At 40.4% G+C, this 19,863-nt stretch overlaps 1 protein-coding gene across 3 annotated transcripts in view; it reads right to left on the reverse strand.

Moving 5' to 3' along the window:
- Kcnq5 (potassium voltage-gated channel subfamily Q member 5) overlaps positions 1–19,863 on the reverse strand; it is a 529,997-nt gene that overhangs the window by 110,558 nt on the left and 399,576 nt on the right. The window lies entirely within an intron of this gene.

Genomic DNA, 19,863 nt, shown 5'->3' on the forward strand with positions numbered 1-19,863 from the left:
TTTGCTTTTATATATGGGACTCAGTCTCCTTGTTGGTTTTGGGGGGATTTTGTGAATTGGGGCATAGCAAGTTCATAACTAGTTCATTTGTAGAATGCTACTTGAATATATGTTTTCAGGGCTGACCATTTGAGGAATTCTTTTAAAGGACTTTTTTTCCTAATTAGTGGATTGCTATATTCTAAATTTGAATTGATAAGCAATATAGTAATAGCTTAAATATAGTGCCATTATGCGATAAACATGTGATTAAACTGTTCTAAGGTTTTCACACATAACCTTGTACGTTATAAACATTTATCAATTGTATGTGTGTGTGTGTTTACAGATTCTTTGATTTCACATTATTTGGAGTTATCCAGAATGACTTTGCCCAGTTCCCCCCCTCCCATACTTTATTTCTCTGCTTCTTTAGATCATGGATGGTCAAGATTGGTTTTTGTAACTGTCCAAAACAGGTAATTTATCTTCGAATGTTGAAAGTTGTCCTTGAGAAAAGGGTGTCCATGCACTGGCTTTCTTTACCTTTTGGCCCCTGTGAATGGAATGATCTAATATCTAATATCGAATAGGAAGTGAGTGGACATAATATTTGCCACTCGTAGGCTGAGGGGAAGCACAGACAACATATTGCTTCTCTTTCCCTCTGCATCAGCTTCATGTTGTGATGAAGGATGTTCTGAGGAGCCATGTGTGGCTTGTTGTCAGCCTAAGTTCCTGAGTGACTGTGTAGAGCAGAAGAGTCCTCATCACCATCTGCTCTCAGCATGAAACCCCTTCATTAAACAAGTGGAACATTAACTCTTACTTTAAGTTACCGTAACTTGAGGATTTGTATGTTGTGATAATTAGCATCACTCAGCTACTTTTATAATGTCAAAATTAGAAAACCAATTTTCTAAAAAAAAAAAAAATGGAAGGCTGAATGGAAAAAATATGGTATTTCTTTTTTAGGAGGTAAGGAGTAAAAAAGTAGGGGCAAGGAGTATGGCACCTATCCGTCTGGGTTCCAACCCTGAATGTGGTGCTCAGCATCCAGATTTGTTGAGTGAAGTTCCTGAACCTTTTTGTGGCTCAATTTTTCATAAAATAAAGATGCACAAATACCTATGTCATAGAGCCCAGTTAAGGAAGAAATAAATCCTAGTGCATAACAAATAGCTAATTTGTCATCACTGTTATTATTAGTTAGATATCATTCAGTAACAAGAAATGATATATCATATTTTAGAATTCGAGATAAACAGTTTCCAATATACTATTATGTTGGAGAATTGACTTGACAGGAGGATATAGAGGATAATTCTAATTTGCTTCACAAAAGGATGTTACAATCATATATATATATATATATATATATATATATATATATATATAGAGAGAGAGAGAGAGAGAGAGAGAGAGAGAGTGTATTTACACGCTTCCATCTCAGTCACCACTGAGATGTCTTTGGGTAAAAGTTTGTGTAAAACTGTGGATGCGTGTGTGTATCCAGTATGATCTAGAGCAAGCATGTATGTACTGCTCTTTTAATGAAAAGGGGGAAACTATATTTTTATTTTAAATTAGAAGCTATGGCTCAGGAAGGTTAACACACTGACCAAGGTAATTTATTTAGTCGGAGGTAAGCAAAATGAAGGGAAATGGGTAACCTTTATTGAGTACCTCTGATACATGAGCCTGTGCGTTGCGCTCCGTACCCAGATTCTATTTCATTACTTCCCATAATTGTTCTCCAAGGAAGCCCAGAGGTTATCAGTGTGGAGTCCTAGTTCTGCTCCTTGTTAGCTGTGTGGACTCAGGGCTATAAATCTTGTTCAGTCTTAGAGTTCTCACCTGTGAATAGGTATAGAGCCACTTTTCTCATAAGGCTCATGTAAGAATTAAATGAGATAGCCCTGTGTCTGCCTTAGTGTGCTTGGTGCTTGATAACTTCTTAATCTAAAAGAATAAAAATTGTTAAATATATGCCTGTATCCTTAAGGTTATTTAGTAAATGGAGCCAGGAAGTGAACTCATTGCTGTCTGATCCCAGCTTGCAACTTATTCTAGGCTTATAGCGATATTGTATTTGTGTTTTAATAAATAAATAAATAAAGCTTGCCTGAAGATCAGAGAGGATAGCAGCCACATTAGACAATCATACAGGCCAGGGAGTGGTGGCACACACCTTTAACCTCAGGTCTCAGGAGACAGAAGCGGATAGATCTCAATGAGTTCAAGGCCACCTTGGGCGACACTAGGTTGAATCTGTCTAAAAGAGAAACAGAATTGACACAAAGGTGATCCCAGCACTTGGGAGGTGGAGATAGGGGTGATATGGCTGGACAGAGAGAGGTATATAAAGGGGAAGAGACAGGAACTCAGTGGAGTATGGAGTCTGAGGTTGGTGTAGACCACTGCAGGATTACTCTTTCGGTCTGAAGATTTGGTAGGAAGCTTAAAGGTCTCTCTAGTGATTGGTTGTTTTGCTTTTCTGATCTTCAGATTGAACCCCAATATCTGTCTCTGGGTTTTTTATTATTCATGCTCCACAAGCTTCTGCTGGGTAACTTACAGAGTAGAAACGTCAGTAAATAACCACGTAGGCAGTAGTAGTCACTAATTCCTAAACCTAAATTCCAAGAAGTTATTAACAGTACGGAATGTGTCAACTTAAAAATGGTAGCTGTTCGATAAGATTTAGTCAAAACTCTTATATTTAACACACACATATAGTTTAGTACTCTGACATTAAAACAGATCATGACAGAGTAGCTAACTTGTCGTCTCTGCATATGATCATTTCTGCATGGGTTTGCTATCTATTTTATGACTCATATATTACACGTAACACAAATATTATTGCCAACAGAGAAACAAGATAAGGAGAGCTGGTGTAGGCCTCACTTCTACATTAGAAGTCTGGGCCCTTCTAATCTCTAATGACTGCTTTTCCAATCTTTAAAATGAGATGAATTAAACTAGAAACACTAAGGACTCTAATTCTGAATATCTGGAATTCTAAGGGATGCTAGGCATGGTTGAATCATGAGACATCAGCAAGAACATTTGGGAAGAGATCTCTTCCCTAGTTTTCTCATCCATTTGATTTAGTGAGGACTGGTGGAAATACACTCAGATAATTTGTTTAAGATGCTACCATGTACAATTTATACATCCCCTCAACAAATTCTTCTCTGGCGATGATGGAAGCACCAGGGAGAGAACAATGAAACAGAAGGACCATGCTTTAGTGAGAGTGTGAAGGTCTGGGAATCTGTCTTTGTGGAATATGTGACCTTTGAGCAGGGAGAGCATGGCTGTGACCTTATTTTAAAAGACAGTGTTCCAAATCACAGACTGTAAGGACTCAAACAAAGGTAGCATCTATATCTAACCCAGTGAGTCTCAACTTTTTTAACGCTGAGACCTTTAACAGTTCCTCATGTTGTGGTGACCACTTACTTCATAACTGTAATTTTGCTACTGTTTGGAGACAAAGGTTGCCATGGGCTGGGGGTCACGATCCACAGGTTGAGAACCACTGATTTAAGGCACCATAAAGAGATGGAGTTGAAGACTGGGCACAGTGAGGACTGAGTTTTGGTAGCAGTTGCAGGAGGCTTGTAACTATGAATATCAGATCTGTGTTTTATAAAGACCATTTTTGTTGACAGTGGACACAATTCAGGAGTAAGTTGGATGGCCAGTTAAGGAGTCCTGCATGTTCTAGGGGAGGGCGAGGTCGGCTCTATACCAGCAAGGATGCAGTGGAGAGAGAGGCAAGCAGCCCAAGTGGAGCCTGGGAAGTGATAATGGAGAGGCTGAGGCTTGCTCAAATTCCCTTTGTGAGATACAAGAGGCCCAGGCTGCATGCAAGGTTCTGAGTTGGATTCCCACCAGCAATGCAGGAGTGTTCCCTTTACCCTACAACCTCTCTAGCATAAGTTGTCATCAGTGTTTTTGATTTTGGCCGTTCTTACAGGTGTAAGATGGAATCTCAGAGTTGTTTTGATTTGCACTTCTCTGATGAGTTGGAATAGTTGGGTGAGCAAAGTGCTATTTGTGAAGAAATGCAGTGAACGGACAAGAGAGACAGGAGAGCTGTTTCTCTTGTTTAAGGGGCAAAAGAATTTATTTTTATTGATTTTTATTGAGCTCTACATTTTTCTCTGCTTTCCTCCCTGCTTCTCCCCTCCCCTTCAACCCTCTCCTGATGGAGGAGTTACTTCTTGCCAAATTAAGGGTTTAATTTGAACCTTGTAAAATCTGTTGTACCTACCAGATAACTGGTCCTTAGGGAGAGGAACAAAAGAGAGGTCTGGGTTGCAGATACCAGTGGCATGCTTTTGTTTGTTTTAGCCACAGAAATAACTTCCTCTACTATCAGTAATCTATGAAAACTATTGCTTCTAAGTATGATCATAAACTCTTACTTTCCAACGTAGGTTACAGTTTGGAGGCTATAAGCAAGCCATGTTTCTGTGTTTTTAAGGCAGGAGAAGTGTCTGTCCCCCGACAGGAATAGTGAAGTGGGAGGTGAGGCGAACCCATCCTATGTAAGGCACAGTGGAGCAGCATCTTGAGTAAATTATGAGTGTATTTCACAGCGTTCAATGACAACAGGATAAGAACTCAAAAGTACCTTTGGATGATTAAGAATGTGGTTTAGGGCTTTATGTTATTTTATAAAGAGAGTATAAGACTGGCTTTTAGAAGTCACAACTTCATGTTGTTTACAATTTCCTTCTAGCACCTGTTTTCATAAACATCAAAGGTCAAAACAGTAGCCAGTTTCAGTTCCTGAACAGAGCCCCAAATAGTATTTGACCACAGACTGTAAGAAAGAGTTGGATTCCTACCAAGAAGAGATCAGTGTTGAAACTTCCACTGGAAATCCCCTGACCTCTGAAGACAGAACTCAGCGCTCAGTATCTCACACAGGATCGTAACCCGAAAGCTTGTTCACCGGCAGGCAACGTCACCACGGCCTTCTCAATTCACAGTCTGCAAACGCTGGTGCCTCGCTTTTCAGACTTACGTTCGGCACGTAGCAGTTCTATGAGATTAACCGAGTCTTGGCAGATGGTTAAGCTGATTGCTGTTGGGATATATCGTCTTTTTTTTTTTTCTTTGAGAAACTTGATCCTTGTTTTCGGATGACTTTCAGGTTATGATTAATCATCACCTACTACTAAAAGGTTTTGAAAGGACATATTCAGGAAGCACTTTGACCGGACTGGGCTATTTGGCTTTTGCAGTCGAGCTGAGATTTGAGTTTAAATGTCACCAAGCAAAGGAAACCTATTGGTGGGAATTTATTCTACATTTCATCCTGGGAAATTGAGAATTACCTGGATCGCCCGTCTCTCAATCTTTTCCAATGCACAATTTCTTATTTTAGAAATAAGAAATGGATACAGTCTAGGCACATGGCTAATCCTTGGGGATAAACACTGGGGTGTGGAAATGGAATTTTCCATCTGTGGAGAATGAAGGGAGAGGGCTTTAAAGAAACAAATTTGAGTAAATACAAGCCACAGATAAGTGTTTAGCTCTTTTCGTAACTCTGAAAGCCCCACTTACTCCTATTTGGAGATATACATAGGTTCTGTGTATGCATGTGTGGTTTTAGTGAGATTATTAACCAAGCAAAATGTGTTTTATTACCTGTGAAAACCCCAACTTTATTTATAAAATCTTTGTCAAACTTTACTCACTTTTATTATTAATAGAGTTTCTGAACTCTTCTAATAATAATATTGTATATGATCTATAAAGATCTGTGTATGTTCTTATCTGTGCTTCAAAAACATCCGTGTCCCAGGGAAACTTGAGCAAGCTGATATGGTACGTTATTTCAGAGAGAGACTCAGAATTCGCAGTATTTGATGCTGCCTCTCAGACTGTGGAACAGACTCTCATTAAAAACGCTGGAGCTATCAGCGAAACTGTGTGGGACATGCTTCCTTCTCCTTACCGATCTTTTCAGGCCTTCTTCTGTGTTTTGTGTCGTGCTTCTTTTTTTGTGGTTGTTTTTTTTTGGGGGGGCCCTAAGGCTTATTGAAACCGCATGACACCATAATCTAGGATTCCCTTCTAAAGGGCCTGAAGCTGGCCTCATGGAGGAGTTCAAACCACTCAGGAGCTGCCCATTCCTAGCACTAACTATGGGAACGCACCAGGGAGAAATATTTCAAAAATAGTTTCAGATGTGCACATTTTAGCAGAAATACTTCCAGAAAACCACAGAAACCCGATAAGAGAGGGATTCTGAAGTCACAAGATGGCAAATGTCCCAAGGATTAGCTACAGCCCTTTGATGTCCAAATTCCATGCACAGATTTGGAGTCCATGGTAGGGGTTGACAGCAAATATTTGAAACATTTTGTAAAAGGCAGACATAGGGGGAAAGAAAGAGAGAGAGAGGAAAGGGCAGTACAGGAGTAGAGAGCTCCTAGTAGAAGAATCTAGAATTACAAAGTATGTAAAACAAGTACTTCAGTAAACAGTATAATCACATTCACATGGCCGAACGAGAGAATTAAAGGAGCAGATGGTTCAAGCAAAAGGAGGTCCCGGTGAGGAGGTGAAGGGGTCACTTTCCACTGTGCATTGCACAGCCCCTTGCCACATTCTCCTTTTCATTCGCTCGTGACAAATGTGTTGGCTTCACTGTGTGTGGAGGGATGCTTTGCCGTGGTGGGCGGGGATGTTCTTCAGTGAATGTCCTGTAGCTAGCAGTTTGCTGGCATTTCAATTCATGAAATGCCTAGTGAGTGCGGCTAGGAAACCCCAGGATTTGGATTTAGGGCTAGGTGTGTAGATGGTTTCAGACCAGTGTAGACAGAGACATCCTGTCTATACTTACAAGGATGAAAAGAGAGTTAGTGGAGGAGACACTGGGAGGCATAAAACAATTACTCTGAGGAATATTAAAAAAGGTGAAATATACCTAGAACCTGCAGAGACAGTTGACCTGGTTAAGAGTTCAAGAATCCTACCCAGGTTCAATCAGGGTAAACTGTAATCCAATAACCAGTTTCAAAAGACACCCTAGTTACTGCAAAATTCTTTAGCTGCTGCACACACCATCCTGAAGTTGTTACATCGAATGGTCTCTAGATTCCAAAAAATACATAGCTTGGTTCCTGCTCTCTCCCTGAAAGGGTTTATTCATATTTAACATATGAACTCTCGAATCTAGGAATACAGAATTAGTGAGAGTTTGAGGAGAAAGAATAAAACATATTCAAAGACATCTTACTGAGTTGAAAATTTTGTTCTGTTTATGTTTACTGGCCTGGGGCTGATGGGAGGATACTTTGAACCCACCATGCTCACGGTTGGTCATGCCAGTAACTGCTTAGATGCCAATCTCATCTCTCCTTCAACTTCTGGAAATCCTCTGAAACACCTGAAGTTCCAAGTTTAAAATTCACATAACATGTGCAGGTCAACAAAGCAAATCAGAGAACACCTCTGAGGATATGCTTTAAGAGAGTTAAAAGCACTATAATATGCTTCTGTAGCCTTGGAATGGGAGCATTTACATAAAAATCCACTGGTAAGTTATCCTTTGCATTGTTCTTGGTAATGATGAAATGTGTGCAAAGTGAATTAGATTCTGTGGGACCATACTTCCTATGGGCCAATCTACCTGCTTCAGTACTGCTGGGCAAAGAAAAGAAGTCTGCATTTAGAGTTCTTGCTGTGGTCCAAAGAGCCATGCTTTTAGTCAGCCTTTGGAAGCTATACATATATTTGTACTTCAATTTGATGATGATATGAAGAGGTACATGATGAGAAAATTTGCCTCTTCCACTCTGTGCTTGCTCAATGGCTTTAGGAGAACATTTTCATTCTTTTTGCTTTAAAACAGTTTTTCAAAATCCATATACAAAGCAACATAAACACTTCCTCTTATTCTTTCTTACTCAAATAAAAGCATACTATACATTATGCCTCTGTCCTTTACAGTTAGTATAGCTTGGCTGTACAGAAAGGTCTCGATTGTGTTTTATCATGTGGGCATGATAAATCTTTAGTTGATTTAGCTAAACTGAGCACAGGCTAGTGATGAAGAGATTACTAGGAACTCAGTTGTGGTCGAAGAATAGCTGATTTTGTGTTTTGTTATTTAAGCTGATAAGTTCTTTTTCATAAGTGATACTCATTAGCACTCCGGTAGTATATATGGGCTTGATTCAGTGATGTGGATTAAACCACAGACTCACTGAAACAGTGTCTGATGGAATCACCGGTTCTTGTCACTCGGATAGCTAAGAGAGTATGACTATACGCATTTCTTGTCAGGAGTTCAACAGTGTAAATACGCTGTCACATGCAATTCTCTTTGGTGGATTCTCTTCATCTCCTTCACATTCTTTATTTTGTACTGGGCTGCCAGATTTCTCTTGATATCAGAACTCTTTCTACTTTAGGGAGATCAGTCCTTTGTCTTTGATAGGAGGTATAAATATTAGGAAAACATTTTCCTAATGTTGCTTTGCTTTCTGTTTTGTGTCTCATCCAGCATTCTTTGTTGTTTTTGTTCATATTTGTAGTTGTGGTTAGAAAGGCTCCCAGGCCTCCAAGTCGCAGAGATTTCTATTTCTGTGGCCCATTTGTTTTTTTGCTGTTTGTTTTACATCTTTGACTACTTGGAATTTATCTCAAGTAAGACAGACATGGATTCTGACATGACCTTTAACCACGCAAGTGGTAGGTTGCTCTAACATGGAAGAGGAATCTCAGCAAGTAAAAAATCCACGAATCCGGTCACCTAGGGATGTCTTACTAAATTCCAAGAACAAAGACTTTCCAGTTGGTTATGGCGAAAAAGTCACTGGGCAAAGGGGGGAGTTTTGAGAAATGGTAGTGTTAGATAGAAGACAGAGAAGTCTTAGGAAAGGTATTGAGGACAACAATGACCTTTCTATGAGTCACACAAGAACTGTGAGTATGAGTATGGGTCCAACTCTCTATGATATTCTGGGCCTTGGTAGAAGTTTTAAATGTGTTAGCTTTCATAAATGACATTTATTTCACCTGAGATATAATTTTCATCTGTGAATATATATTTTAAAAGAAACAGCCACATTCTGGAATATGATTTTTTTTTCTGCTAAAGTTAAACAAAAACACTTACTACACATCCCAGTAATCTCTAAAGAAATAAAAAATCCATGTTCACATAAAAATCTGTACAAGAATTTTCATGGCAGTTTCATTACTAATAATTAAATAACAAACCAAATGGCTTCCTATAGGGAAATGGATAAACAATTTGCCATGAATACATACCACAGAATATTATTCAGCAGTAAAAAGGAATGAACTATTGATGACAGTTGCCAAGATTTTGAGTGAACAAAAGTGGATTTCTGGATCTTGCTACTGCACAAGTACAGTTCTAATTCTGTGGGGTTCAGAGAACGAAAGTAAGGATGAGCAAACTTGTGAATCACAGACATGATCTGGGGCAAAGGGCAGCTCTAAAAACCTAATGGTAGTGACTGCATCCCGTGCTGCCGTAGACTGAAGGGAAGATTCTGTGCCTTGACTGTAGTTGTGGTTAAACAGCTCTGTCCATACAGTAAGAATGTCTGGAGGCATCCATATGCAAGCCAGTGCATGTAAAAACTGGAGAGCTCTGAATGAGGTCAGCTGACAGTCGGTATTCATGTCAGCTTCCTGTTGGAGGAAGGACAGACAGAGGACACATTCTGACTTGGAACACTTAACAGCTTTACATTTTGTAAGAAGGACTCAAAATATTTTGTTGTAAAAGATTTGGGAGAAAAAAAGCCAGACTGTAGACTGTTTAGGAAGGAATTATTCTCTATATGATACTGTTAGGGGCTCTCTTTTGGACTTTCCATATTGTCTCCAAGGGGGAGGAGGAAGATTAAGGATAAGGCTCAAGCTTTATCGTATGTTTTTATTAATTTGACCCCGTGCTGCACATACATGGCCCAAGGCACAATGAAGTGGAATGAGGTCACGACTTGATCTCTCCATGTCCCCAGATCTTTGGTATATGGCAGATGAAGGCTCTTAACTCAAGTTCCAGTTTCTTAAGGCATAAAGTCAGGATCTTGATCCCTACTTATTTTTGTATGATTTTTGTAGGAATTACATGAAATAAATTTCACCTATGATTAAATCCATGGAGTTTTGTCCCTATTGATGTAACAAGGAAGCCAGTTTCCTGAACTTTTATTATGCTCAGTTTTAAGGGAACAGCCCTATTTAAGTTCAATTTTTATGCTACTGTCCTTTTTTTTCCAATGTTGGAAATACAAAATAAACAAACTAGTGTATATACTGTATTTATATATATATGGGACAAAAGTCATCAGAACCCAAGTGAAGAAGGGCACAGTCATCATCTGAAAGTTGAATATACATGCACTTTTTATTCCATGATGTGGGCTTTTTTTGTATTTTTTTTATTATTTTATTTGTATGGGTATTTTGGCTGCATTTATGTCTATATACCATATGCATGCCTGATGCTGGCTCTGGCCAGAAGGGGGCGTCAGATTCCCAGGAACTACAGCTACAGACAACTGAGTGCTGCAATGCGGGTGTTAGGAATAGAATTTGGGTCCTCTGGAAGAGTAGCAAGCAGTCTTAACTCCTCAGCCATCTTTCCAGCCTCTGCTTGCTTTTTAAAGTGTCTTTCTTGCTCTTTATGTCTCTCTTTGAGTGTGTCTGTGTGTCTGTGTATGTTTTGTCTGTGTGTCTGTGTCTGTGTGTGTGTGGGGGGGTGTGCCTGTGGAGGACAGAGGTATCAGATCCCTTGGAGTTAGAGTTATGGACAGTTGTGAGACACCCCACTTGGGTGCTAGGAACTGAACTCAGGTTTCTGCAAGAGCAGCAAGTGCTTTTAAAAACTCATCTCTCTAGCTCCCAAGTTTATGTTTTTTGAATTTGCATTAATTTTTAAAATAAAAATATAATTATACGATTATTCCTTTTCCATTTCTTACATATGATACATATAAATACACATACATAAGTGGTTGTGATATGCATATATATGTAAAATTTTATATATGAGGGTGTTTTGTCTATATGTATGTTTTGCTGTGCATATGTATGTATGTGTGTCTGTGTGTTGTAAGGGGAGAGGCTGGTTGTTCTTCCTGGCCACCTGGCTAGCTTAGCCCAGAAATAATCACACAGAAAACACAGAAATTGTATTCATTAAAACACTGCTTGGCCCATTTGCTCTAGCCTCTTATTGGCTAACTCTCACATCTTGATTTAACCCATTTCTATTAATCTGTATATTGCCAAGTAGCAGTGACTTACTGGGAAAGATTCAGCTTGTCGACTCTGGCAGCTGCATGCTGGCTCTTTCCTACTCTGCCTTTCTTCTCAGCATTCAGTTCTGTCTTCTCCACGTACCTAAGCTCTGCCCTATCGGGCCCAAAGCAGTTTCTTTATTCATTAACCAGTGAAAGCAACACATGAAGAGAAGAACCTCCGACATGTGTGTGCCTGCTTAGGCCATATAAAGGTACTTGTATTCAGAGCTGGCCACTTTATTGGAAAACTGGGCTTCTTCACGAAGAAGAAAATTTCTCCCACTCTCACCGCTCTATGGTTGCCTGTAATTCTTCATCTAGTATTGGAAATGTGTAAGACTTCCCTCCTTCCACTTAGTAAGTCTACCGGTGTCACACTTGTCCAGCTCTTGTTTGAGCAGCCATGCTGATGAGATTTCACGGGGGGTAGCCTCCCCGAATTTCTCAGAGATGAAATCTCACAACAGGCATTCCTCTAGCTCGTAGACTCTTCCCGCCCAGCCCCAGCTGATCAGTTTATAATACAAGGCCGTGTTTATGCTTTTAATCAAGTTGTTTATTAACAAAGAGGAGCATTCTGTGACATTTTCGAGGGCAAACTTTGCTTATGTTTCAGTGTGAGAAAATCAAGAAGTTCTTTCTCAGTGCTAACAAGTGGAGATTAAATTTCCAGTGTCGGATACCTTCTAGGATAGGCTGAAAACTTGGACCCCCCCAAAGAAAGTCACTAATCAATGTAACACAATCTTCCACTAATCCATTAATAAACTCCTTTTTTTCTGCTCCTTCCTTATTCTTCCATGTGTAGATTAAACGGATTACACCGTAATTAAATTTGACTCTCACAAGAGGCAGTGTTCTGTTCCTAGTTTCAGAGATGACTTACGGCTGAGGATAAAGTCCCCTCCGCCCCCCCATCCTCCCATGGATTCTCACCTACAGAGTGAGATAAGGAGTGTCTCAGAGGGATATAGTTCCCCTTGTTGAGCTCTGTATTTTAATCGGGCTCCAGATTCCTTTATAGGTGTTCTATGATGAAATCAGGGTATACTTACATTGTTGTGATTCTTGATAGACACAAAGGCTTAAAATCGAATGGTAAATGCCTCCTACGACATATTGTATCAGCCACGCTCTCAAACACTGCAATCAACTGTGCCCCAAGGACACACACACTGCAAAGATACAGCGCAGAACAGCTTCAAAGCCACGTGTAGCGGGTGAACTGCAGGACTTCCACTGAAGTTAATGAGACTCATACTGGTAAATTCTAAGCACCACTTTGAAAATTTACCCCATAGTGACAGTTTAATGCTTCTTATTGATCATAAGTTTCCAGATAACATCTTGAGGCAAAAGGGACCATTTCTCAAAGGAAATAAATAATCTTTAATGAAATAAATCTGCGTTGCAGTCATTGTAATGCGTGAATACGGGGCACAGTCATTTGGAAAGAAAGCTCCCAGGAACTGCTTGTTAGTGACAGTTGCCAAGGGGACTGTAAAAAGTTTCCATCACATCATAATTTTGGTTGCACACAGAAAACAACACATTTCCTTTTTAAAGTGGGAATTTTATGTGCTCAAGGGCAGATCCATCCATACATGGAAAAGTCAAGGATTGTTACTTTACAGATTATTCCCCTATAATTTATCCTTAGGTTGTGTAGTAATTTATACATTACTGGTACAGAGTTCAAGTAGACATAGTGGTCCAAAAGACCCAGGGCCTTGCCTTTACCAGTATCATCTTTCTAGAAGCTGCTGTGTCTAGACCAGTGGTTCTCAACCTTCCTAATGCTGCGACCCTTTAATGCTGTTCCTCATGCTGTGCTGACCCCAGACCATAACATTACTTCATTGCTACTTCAGAACTGTAATACTGCTACAGTTATGAATTGTAAATATCTGATAAGCACAATATCTGATATTCAGCTGCTGTGCGGTGTGATCCCCCCAGATTGAGAAACGCTATGGCCCCTGCCCATCCCCACCATCTCTTCTTCCTCCTCTTCCTACTGTTCTTGACTTCCAACCTCAACACCCAGTGCCTCCTGCACAAATCAAGCTCATAAGTTTCGGAGGAAACTTTGCAAGTATTCTTCCTTGAACTGGGAAGGTGGTATATGCCTAAATATTTTTCAAGACTGACTCCTTTTAAAACAAATATTAAGAACAACTCAATATTCTACTACTTGGATTTTTCTGAACTGCACAATCTAAGATATCTCTCCTCCATTCTCTATGTTTCTATTCTCAGCACCCAGAACTCTGTTTGGACATAGAAGAATTACATAATATCTCTTCTGGATGACTCAGTTTCTTTGCTCTGCTGTCTTATACAGTGAGTCATGGCCGTCCATACCATTCTCCCTATAACTTTACAATTCTCTTTTGGCTTTGCACCTTCTAAAGATATGTGAAACTGTAACCTTACAGGGAGGGGCTATTTTCATTCGGATTTGCATCGTTTGCACTGAGTGTGCCTGACACACACAAGTTGTTGAATGACTTTTCTTATATAACATGAAATACAAAGAATATTAGGAAAATATATCATAGGAGTCTACTAAAGTTTATAAAAAGAAATGGGGAACAATCTGCAGTTTTTCATGTCTCTCTTAGAATACTTTCTGTACAGTCAAATAATAACATTTTATGCTTTTTTTACCAGTCAAGTTTGCATACAACATCAACCATTGTCTAAGCAACTACCATACTGTTACTGAACAGCTGGAGGCATTCCTGGGAGGGAGAATACTTACCCTAGAGGGTGTCTCCAATGTGAAAATGCCCAGAGACCCTCAGAATGACATTACATAGGAGTCTAAGAAGTAGATACTGGGCAGAGAAACCTGTTTATTCCTAATTTCCCCTCCAAGCTAGATAGCAGCAAAAGGTGTAGTTTTAAAAATAAAGCTAATCTTAATATTACTGCCATTTAAAAAACTGATTTTTTGAATTTCTAATGCTTGTTGATGCTGATGGGCAAGGTTCAATCAAGTTTAATTTAAATTGCCAGTAAACGATGAGAGAGGATCATTTTTTTTAAAGTCACTAGAAAAGAATCTTGTGTTTATTTCTGTTTTCTTGCCTTCTTTGTGATGTTGCACAGGTTTGAGTACTGTCTTTCTTCCTCATGTGGAAAACGGGGTATTAGTGGTTGAAGAGATGGTTCTGTAGTTAAGAACACCCAAGTTTCAATCCCAACACCCACATGGTGGATCATGGTTGTCTATAACTCTGGTTTTAGGGACTCCAATGCCCCTTTCTGGCCTCTATAGGCACCAGGCATGCATGTGATGCATAGGCATACATGAAGGGAAAACAGCCATATACATAAAAAGATAATAATAAAAAATTAAAAGTATACTATAATACTTATGTGGTATGAATAATACAATATTTATATGGTGTTCAGAACAGTAGGCAATATGTAACAATTCTCAGTACATAATGCTACTAGAAAGATAATAAATTTTTAATAGTCTGATTAAATAGGCTTTAACTATCCTCAACTTCTCATAGGAAAGAAACTATGTGTTACAGGAGAATGTGAATATCGAGAGAAGTTGCAGACGAATCCATGACTGTTAGGCAACAGCCTATGAGAAAGCAGTTTCTACTAAAGGGGGTAAAAAGCTTTGATGGTACTGAAATGGTTCAGGTCAAGAATAGGTCTATTTCAGTAAAAGATGACGATAGCACAGAAGTAGAAAAAAAAAATCTTTAGTTGGCAAGCCAGTGGCAGTTCTCGGAGGAGTCTCTGTTCTAATTTGTGAACGTATTAACAACTTAACTCGCCTTATAATATGGTGAAATCACAGATGTATTTGAATAGCTTCAGCCACGTGCTTGACTCTAATAAAGTCTTCCATTTTCTTTCAGCCAAGTAAGAAGCTGGCTACATTTTCTCATAAAAAAAAAATACACACACTTGCTGGCGCTCTCCTGAGGAGCTGCTATTTCAAGTGAAAGCAGACATGCTTAGTTCGTGGGAAACATCTGAGCTGTGGTTTTACCCCCTTTGTTCACCCGTGGAAGTGCCACAGGAAATGGTTAAGAGAGCGATAGGGAGTCTACCTACATATAACATCATGTACAGATACAAGATTAATAACAGGCTGACATTCTTTGCTGTAATGAGACACACTACAAGACTGAAAAAATGTATATAACCATGTTATGACTGCTTTTAAAAAGTAGTCACCAAGGACTCCAAAAATAGGCACTATTTGAAGTTGAGGCCACCTGACATATCAGGCTCATTACTGCCGTCTAAGTAGCGGGATTTGATACTATTTGTGATTCTCAAGTAGGCCATTAAGAAAAAGTTGGATGAAAAAGAATGTCTGTGTTAGCAGTCCTTGAGGTGATTCAGGCATCTCACTACTCATGCTATAGAAGGCAGGATTTATGTTGGGACATTGAAACAACCATCAGGGAGACAACCCAGGTAGTTACTATAGATGTGCTTTAACTCTGTGAGGTAGGAATGCAGGAATTGGCCAAAGCTGCAGGGAGGTTTTCACAGCAGAGTCATAGGCATGGGGCTGGTTCAACATGTAGGGGTAAAGAAGAGTTTTGTAATTCTACATCAAAACTAAGCAAAATATCAGAAATAGTAATGAAAGGAAGCATTTTATTTTTTAAAAAGCTGATGAGGGAGGGGGACTTGATTGGGGGAGGGGGAGGGAAATGGGAGGCGGTGGCGGGGAGGAGGCAGAAATCCTTAATAAATGAATAAATTTAAAAAAAATAAAATAAAATCTATCCTAAGGAAACAATTCAACATTAAAAAAAAATGCATGTTATTTTTGTAGGGTAAAAAGGCCAGCCAAAGAAACCCACCCTGACCCTGAAACCAAAGCCAGTGAAGGAAACCCACCCTGGATCTGAAACCCAAATGGTGGGGAAAACACTGTAGTCCCGAACCCAGAACCTAAGAAACACACCCTGACTCTGAAACCAGAGACAAAGAAACACACTTTGGCCCTGGAATCAGAGCCAGTGAAAGAAATATGCTCTAACCCCCAAACTAGAGACAAAAAGATAAAAAAAAAAGACCAGTGAATGAATCAGTTTGGCCCTGAAACCAGAGCCAACTCTGCCCCTGACCGACTGAACAAGAACCCAACCAATCCTCAAACAGGAAAACCTATCAATCCCTGAGTATGGAATCTAGTATCCTGACCCTGAACCCAGAGCCAGTGAAAGAAACACATCCTGGATCTGAAACCTGAACCAGTAAAAGAAACACTTTGGCCTTAAACCCAGAGTCTAAGAAATATACCCTGACTCTGAAACCAGAGCCAAAGAAATACACTTTGACTCTAGAACCAGGGCCAGTGAAAGAAATATGCCTTTCTGTGAAAATAGAAACGGAAGGCTAAAATGGACCAGTAAAAGAAACACAGTTTGGCACTGAAATTAGAGCCAACTCTGCCCCTGACCAACTACACCAACCAATCCCTGATCAGGAAAACTAACCAATCCCTGAGCAGGTCTTCTCCCTGGGAAAACTCTGCCTTTAAGAAGCCCTTTGTCTATTCAGTTGCTGGCTGTCCTTTCCCACCCCGGCAGACACATCACTCTCCTAGATTCCTCCTTCCCAATTAAATGTGTTTCTTAAAAGAGTTTTGGATAGAGATCCTTTGCCAGGGTAGAAGAGATTTTGCTGAGAAGTTCCCTTAGGGGGAGGGGGGGCTGAGCAGAAAAACCAGAAGAAACAGTTATATTTTCTGGCAAAGTCCCTTGGGAGTTGAGCAGAAAAAGTAGCTTTTTGACAGAGCCAGAGGAGATTGCTCCGTTTCTACAGGAACTTCCCTTTGAGGAGAGTGAAGCAAAAGTAAGCTCTTCGGCCGGAGCTGAGCAGAGCACAAGAAAAAAGAGACAGCCCTGCTAGGACATTCCCTTAGGGGAACCAAGCAGAGCTCAGCTGCAACAGCTCTCTCTAGGAGAAGAGCAGGCTTGCTACATCCTGCACAGAGACCATTCTTCACTGCATCCCAGCTCCAGGGATAGCCTGACCTCCCAACAAGTAGGGATCCCTTTCCCTCCAGAGCTGTCCTATTGCAACTCCAGCCTCCAGAGTCTCTTTGCAGCTCCAGGTATAGCCCTGCTCCCCAGTGAGTCAGGATACCTTTTCCCCCCCCCAGAGTTGTAACACTCAAAATTGCAAACACAAGTGTGCAATGACTGCATGATTTCTTCAATTAATACAGGGTTGGTGATTCAGAAAGAGGAAATGTCGGTCTTTGGAATCAGCCCATGGAGCTTCTATTAAATTGTGTCCAAATATTACTGGTAGGAAAACAAGGACACTATGCAAGGTCTGACCCTGGTAGTAGCTTCCTTTTGCTCCCAATGCAAAGTGACAACATTGCTGTGTGTTTTAGGTTGCTTTCAACTGCTGCGATAAAACACTGGCCACAAGCATCAAGATAAAAGGGTTTATGCTGCCTTTTAACACCCAGCTCACAATCTGTCACTGAGGCAAATCAGTGCCAGAACTCAAGGCAGGAACAGAGGTAAGAACCACCGAAGAGCTCTACTTACTGGGTTGCTCTCTCATTCATCCCCAGCTTGTTTTCCAGTACAACCTAGGTCTACCTGCTCAAGGATGACATCACTCACAGTGGGTTAGACCCTGCCTTATCAAACACCAATCAAGAACGCGCCCCACGGACTGTCATAGGCCAATCAGATTGGGGTGATCTGCACCGGCGACTCCCTCAGATAACTTGGCTGTGCCAAGATGAAAGCTAACACTAACTAGGAGTATGCCTGGAAAGAACATTTCCCACAGGGAAGGCATATCAGGCGAGCTGTCATCCTTTCCCAGTGTTCAAGAGTTCAAAAAAAGTTTCCTGAGTGTGTATCTGGCCTATTCAGACCAGTCCGATCTTTCAAACATATAAAGTATTAATAAGTTTTGTTGTATTTCAGACTCCTTCCTGCTGAGAACATGTATCACAGACAGATAAGAAAGGAGCAGTCTTCCTTTCTGCATTCAGCAGGGTAAATTTGGTCAAACAAGGGGACCATAGGGCTGATTTCACCATTTTTACCAGTTTATACCGCATTTTTATGGAGCCCTGAAAAGATCTAGGAAGGGTCTCAACAGTAATGTGGCATTGCCCTTGCCTTCATCAGGGGACATTTGATTCACCTGTGGAAGGTAAAGCCAGGTATATAATACCAATGAGCCATATGTGAATATATTACACTATTGTATCAATTCAGTTGAAACACAGATCAAACTGTCGCGTGGACATTAAACCGAATGCTGAAAGTCGCACACAGTTACCGGCACTGCAAGTTCATATTTGGTCCATGATCTAATGGGAATTCATTATGTATTTATCCGTGACAACGTAAGAAGCAGTTAGTTTACTAGATGTAAAATCCTCACTTAAATAAAAAGCTCTCCGAAGTTAACAAAACCGAAACGACGCCAATAGCAAACCATATCAAATCTGCAAGGTCACTATCACCAGTGATAGGTGTGCTGAGGCAAGTGAAGTGACAGAGACCAGAAGATCATGTTCTGAGCAAGACTTTCAAAGATCTGAGGCAGAGAGAGAAAGATTAAAAGACTACCATGTATTGACACATCCATGGCTGGAAAGAGCTAGCAAGAGGCAGCAGGCATCTGGGAAAGAACTTTCTTTCTAGCTTAAAGAGCAGAAATACGTTGGCATTGCCCTTGGGACAAGAAGGCAACCAAATTTTAATTGGTTTGAAAATCTGGATCGGAATATCCCTGCAGTCATGCATGAAACAAAATTATGCTGCAGAAGTTGCGTGAGTCTTGGCCAACCACCTGCCTTGGGAATTGTTTTGCTTGGGTCTTTCATGGAACAAGAGAGTCCTTGTTTTGTGGTCGCCTCACTTCAAGTGATAATCCTTCATAGCCTTGTTTGAGCAGAGGATTCAGAATGAAAAAAACATCTGGGGTGTGGGGGGGGTGGTGGTCAAATGCCCAGTGCCTTGTGTTGTGGGGCTGTAAGCTGCCATTTGCTTTTCTCCACACCTAGCACGATGGTTTCCAGATGAGAAAGGCTGGTGTTAGCAGAGTCTGCAGAGGTGGAAACTCTACTTTTTGAAAGCACTCTATGGCTCCTGCAACTCACAAGGGGAGAAAGATTAAGGGGTGTGATCAAAGGGATTGCTCAGCAATTTCTAACTCCTCACACAAAGAAGCAAACTCTCTTATCAATTAAGTTCCACTTTCTCAGCTTGGAAATATTTGGAGTAAGCCTCACCGAGGAGAACTTCCAGCATTTGGATTGGAGTGGTTGCCTAGCAAGTGAGAAAGGCAAAAGAGCAGGGAAACCAAATTTAGCTGTCTAATAATAGTTTTGATATGCAGAGTTTTCGGTTTTAAGATATGGTTTTAAATATATTACTGAGAGATGCCAGGTCTTAACTCCACAGGGCTCCATAATACCCTTATCAGGAGGCATCATTTCAAACTGAATCTCAACAGAATGGAGTCCCTCCTAGAACTCAGAAGCTAGGGCCAATGAAGTCTGCTATTTGAATAGGAATTGTGGGTAAGG

This window comes from Microtus ochrogaster, linkage group LG2, assembly GCF_000317375.1.
Source record: "Microtus ochrogaster isolate Prairie Vole_2 linkage group LG2, MicOch1.0, whole genome shotgun sequence".
Lineage (NCBI taxonomy): Eukaryota > Metazoa > Chordata > Mammalia > Rodentia > Cricetidae > Microtus > Microtus ochrogaster.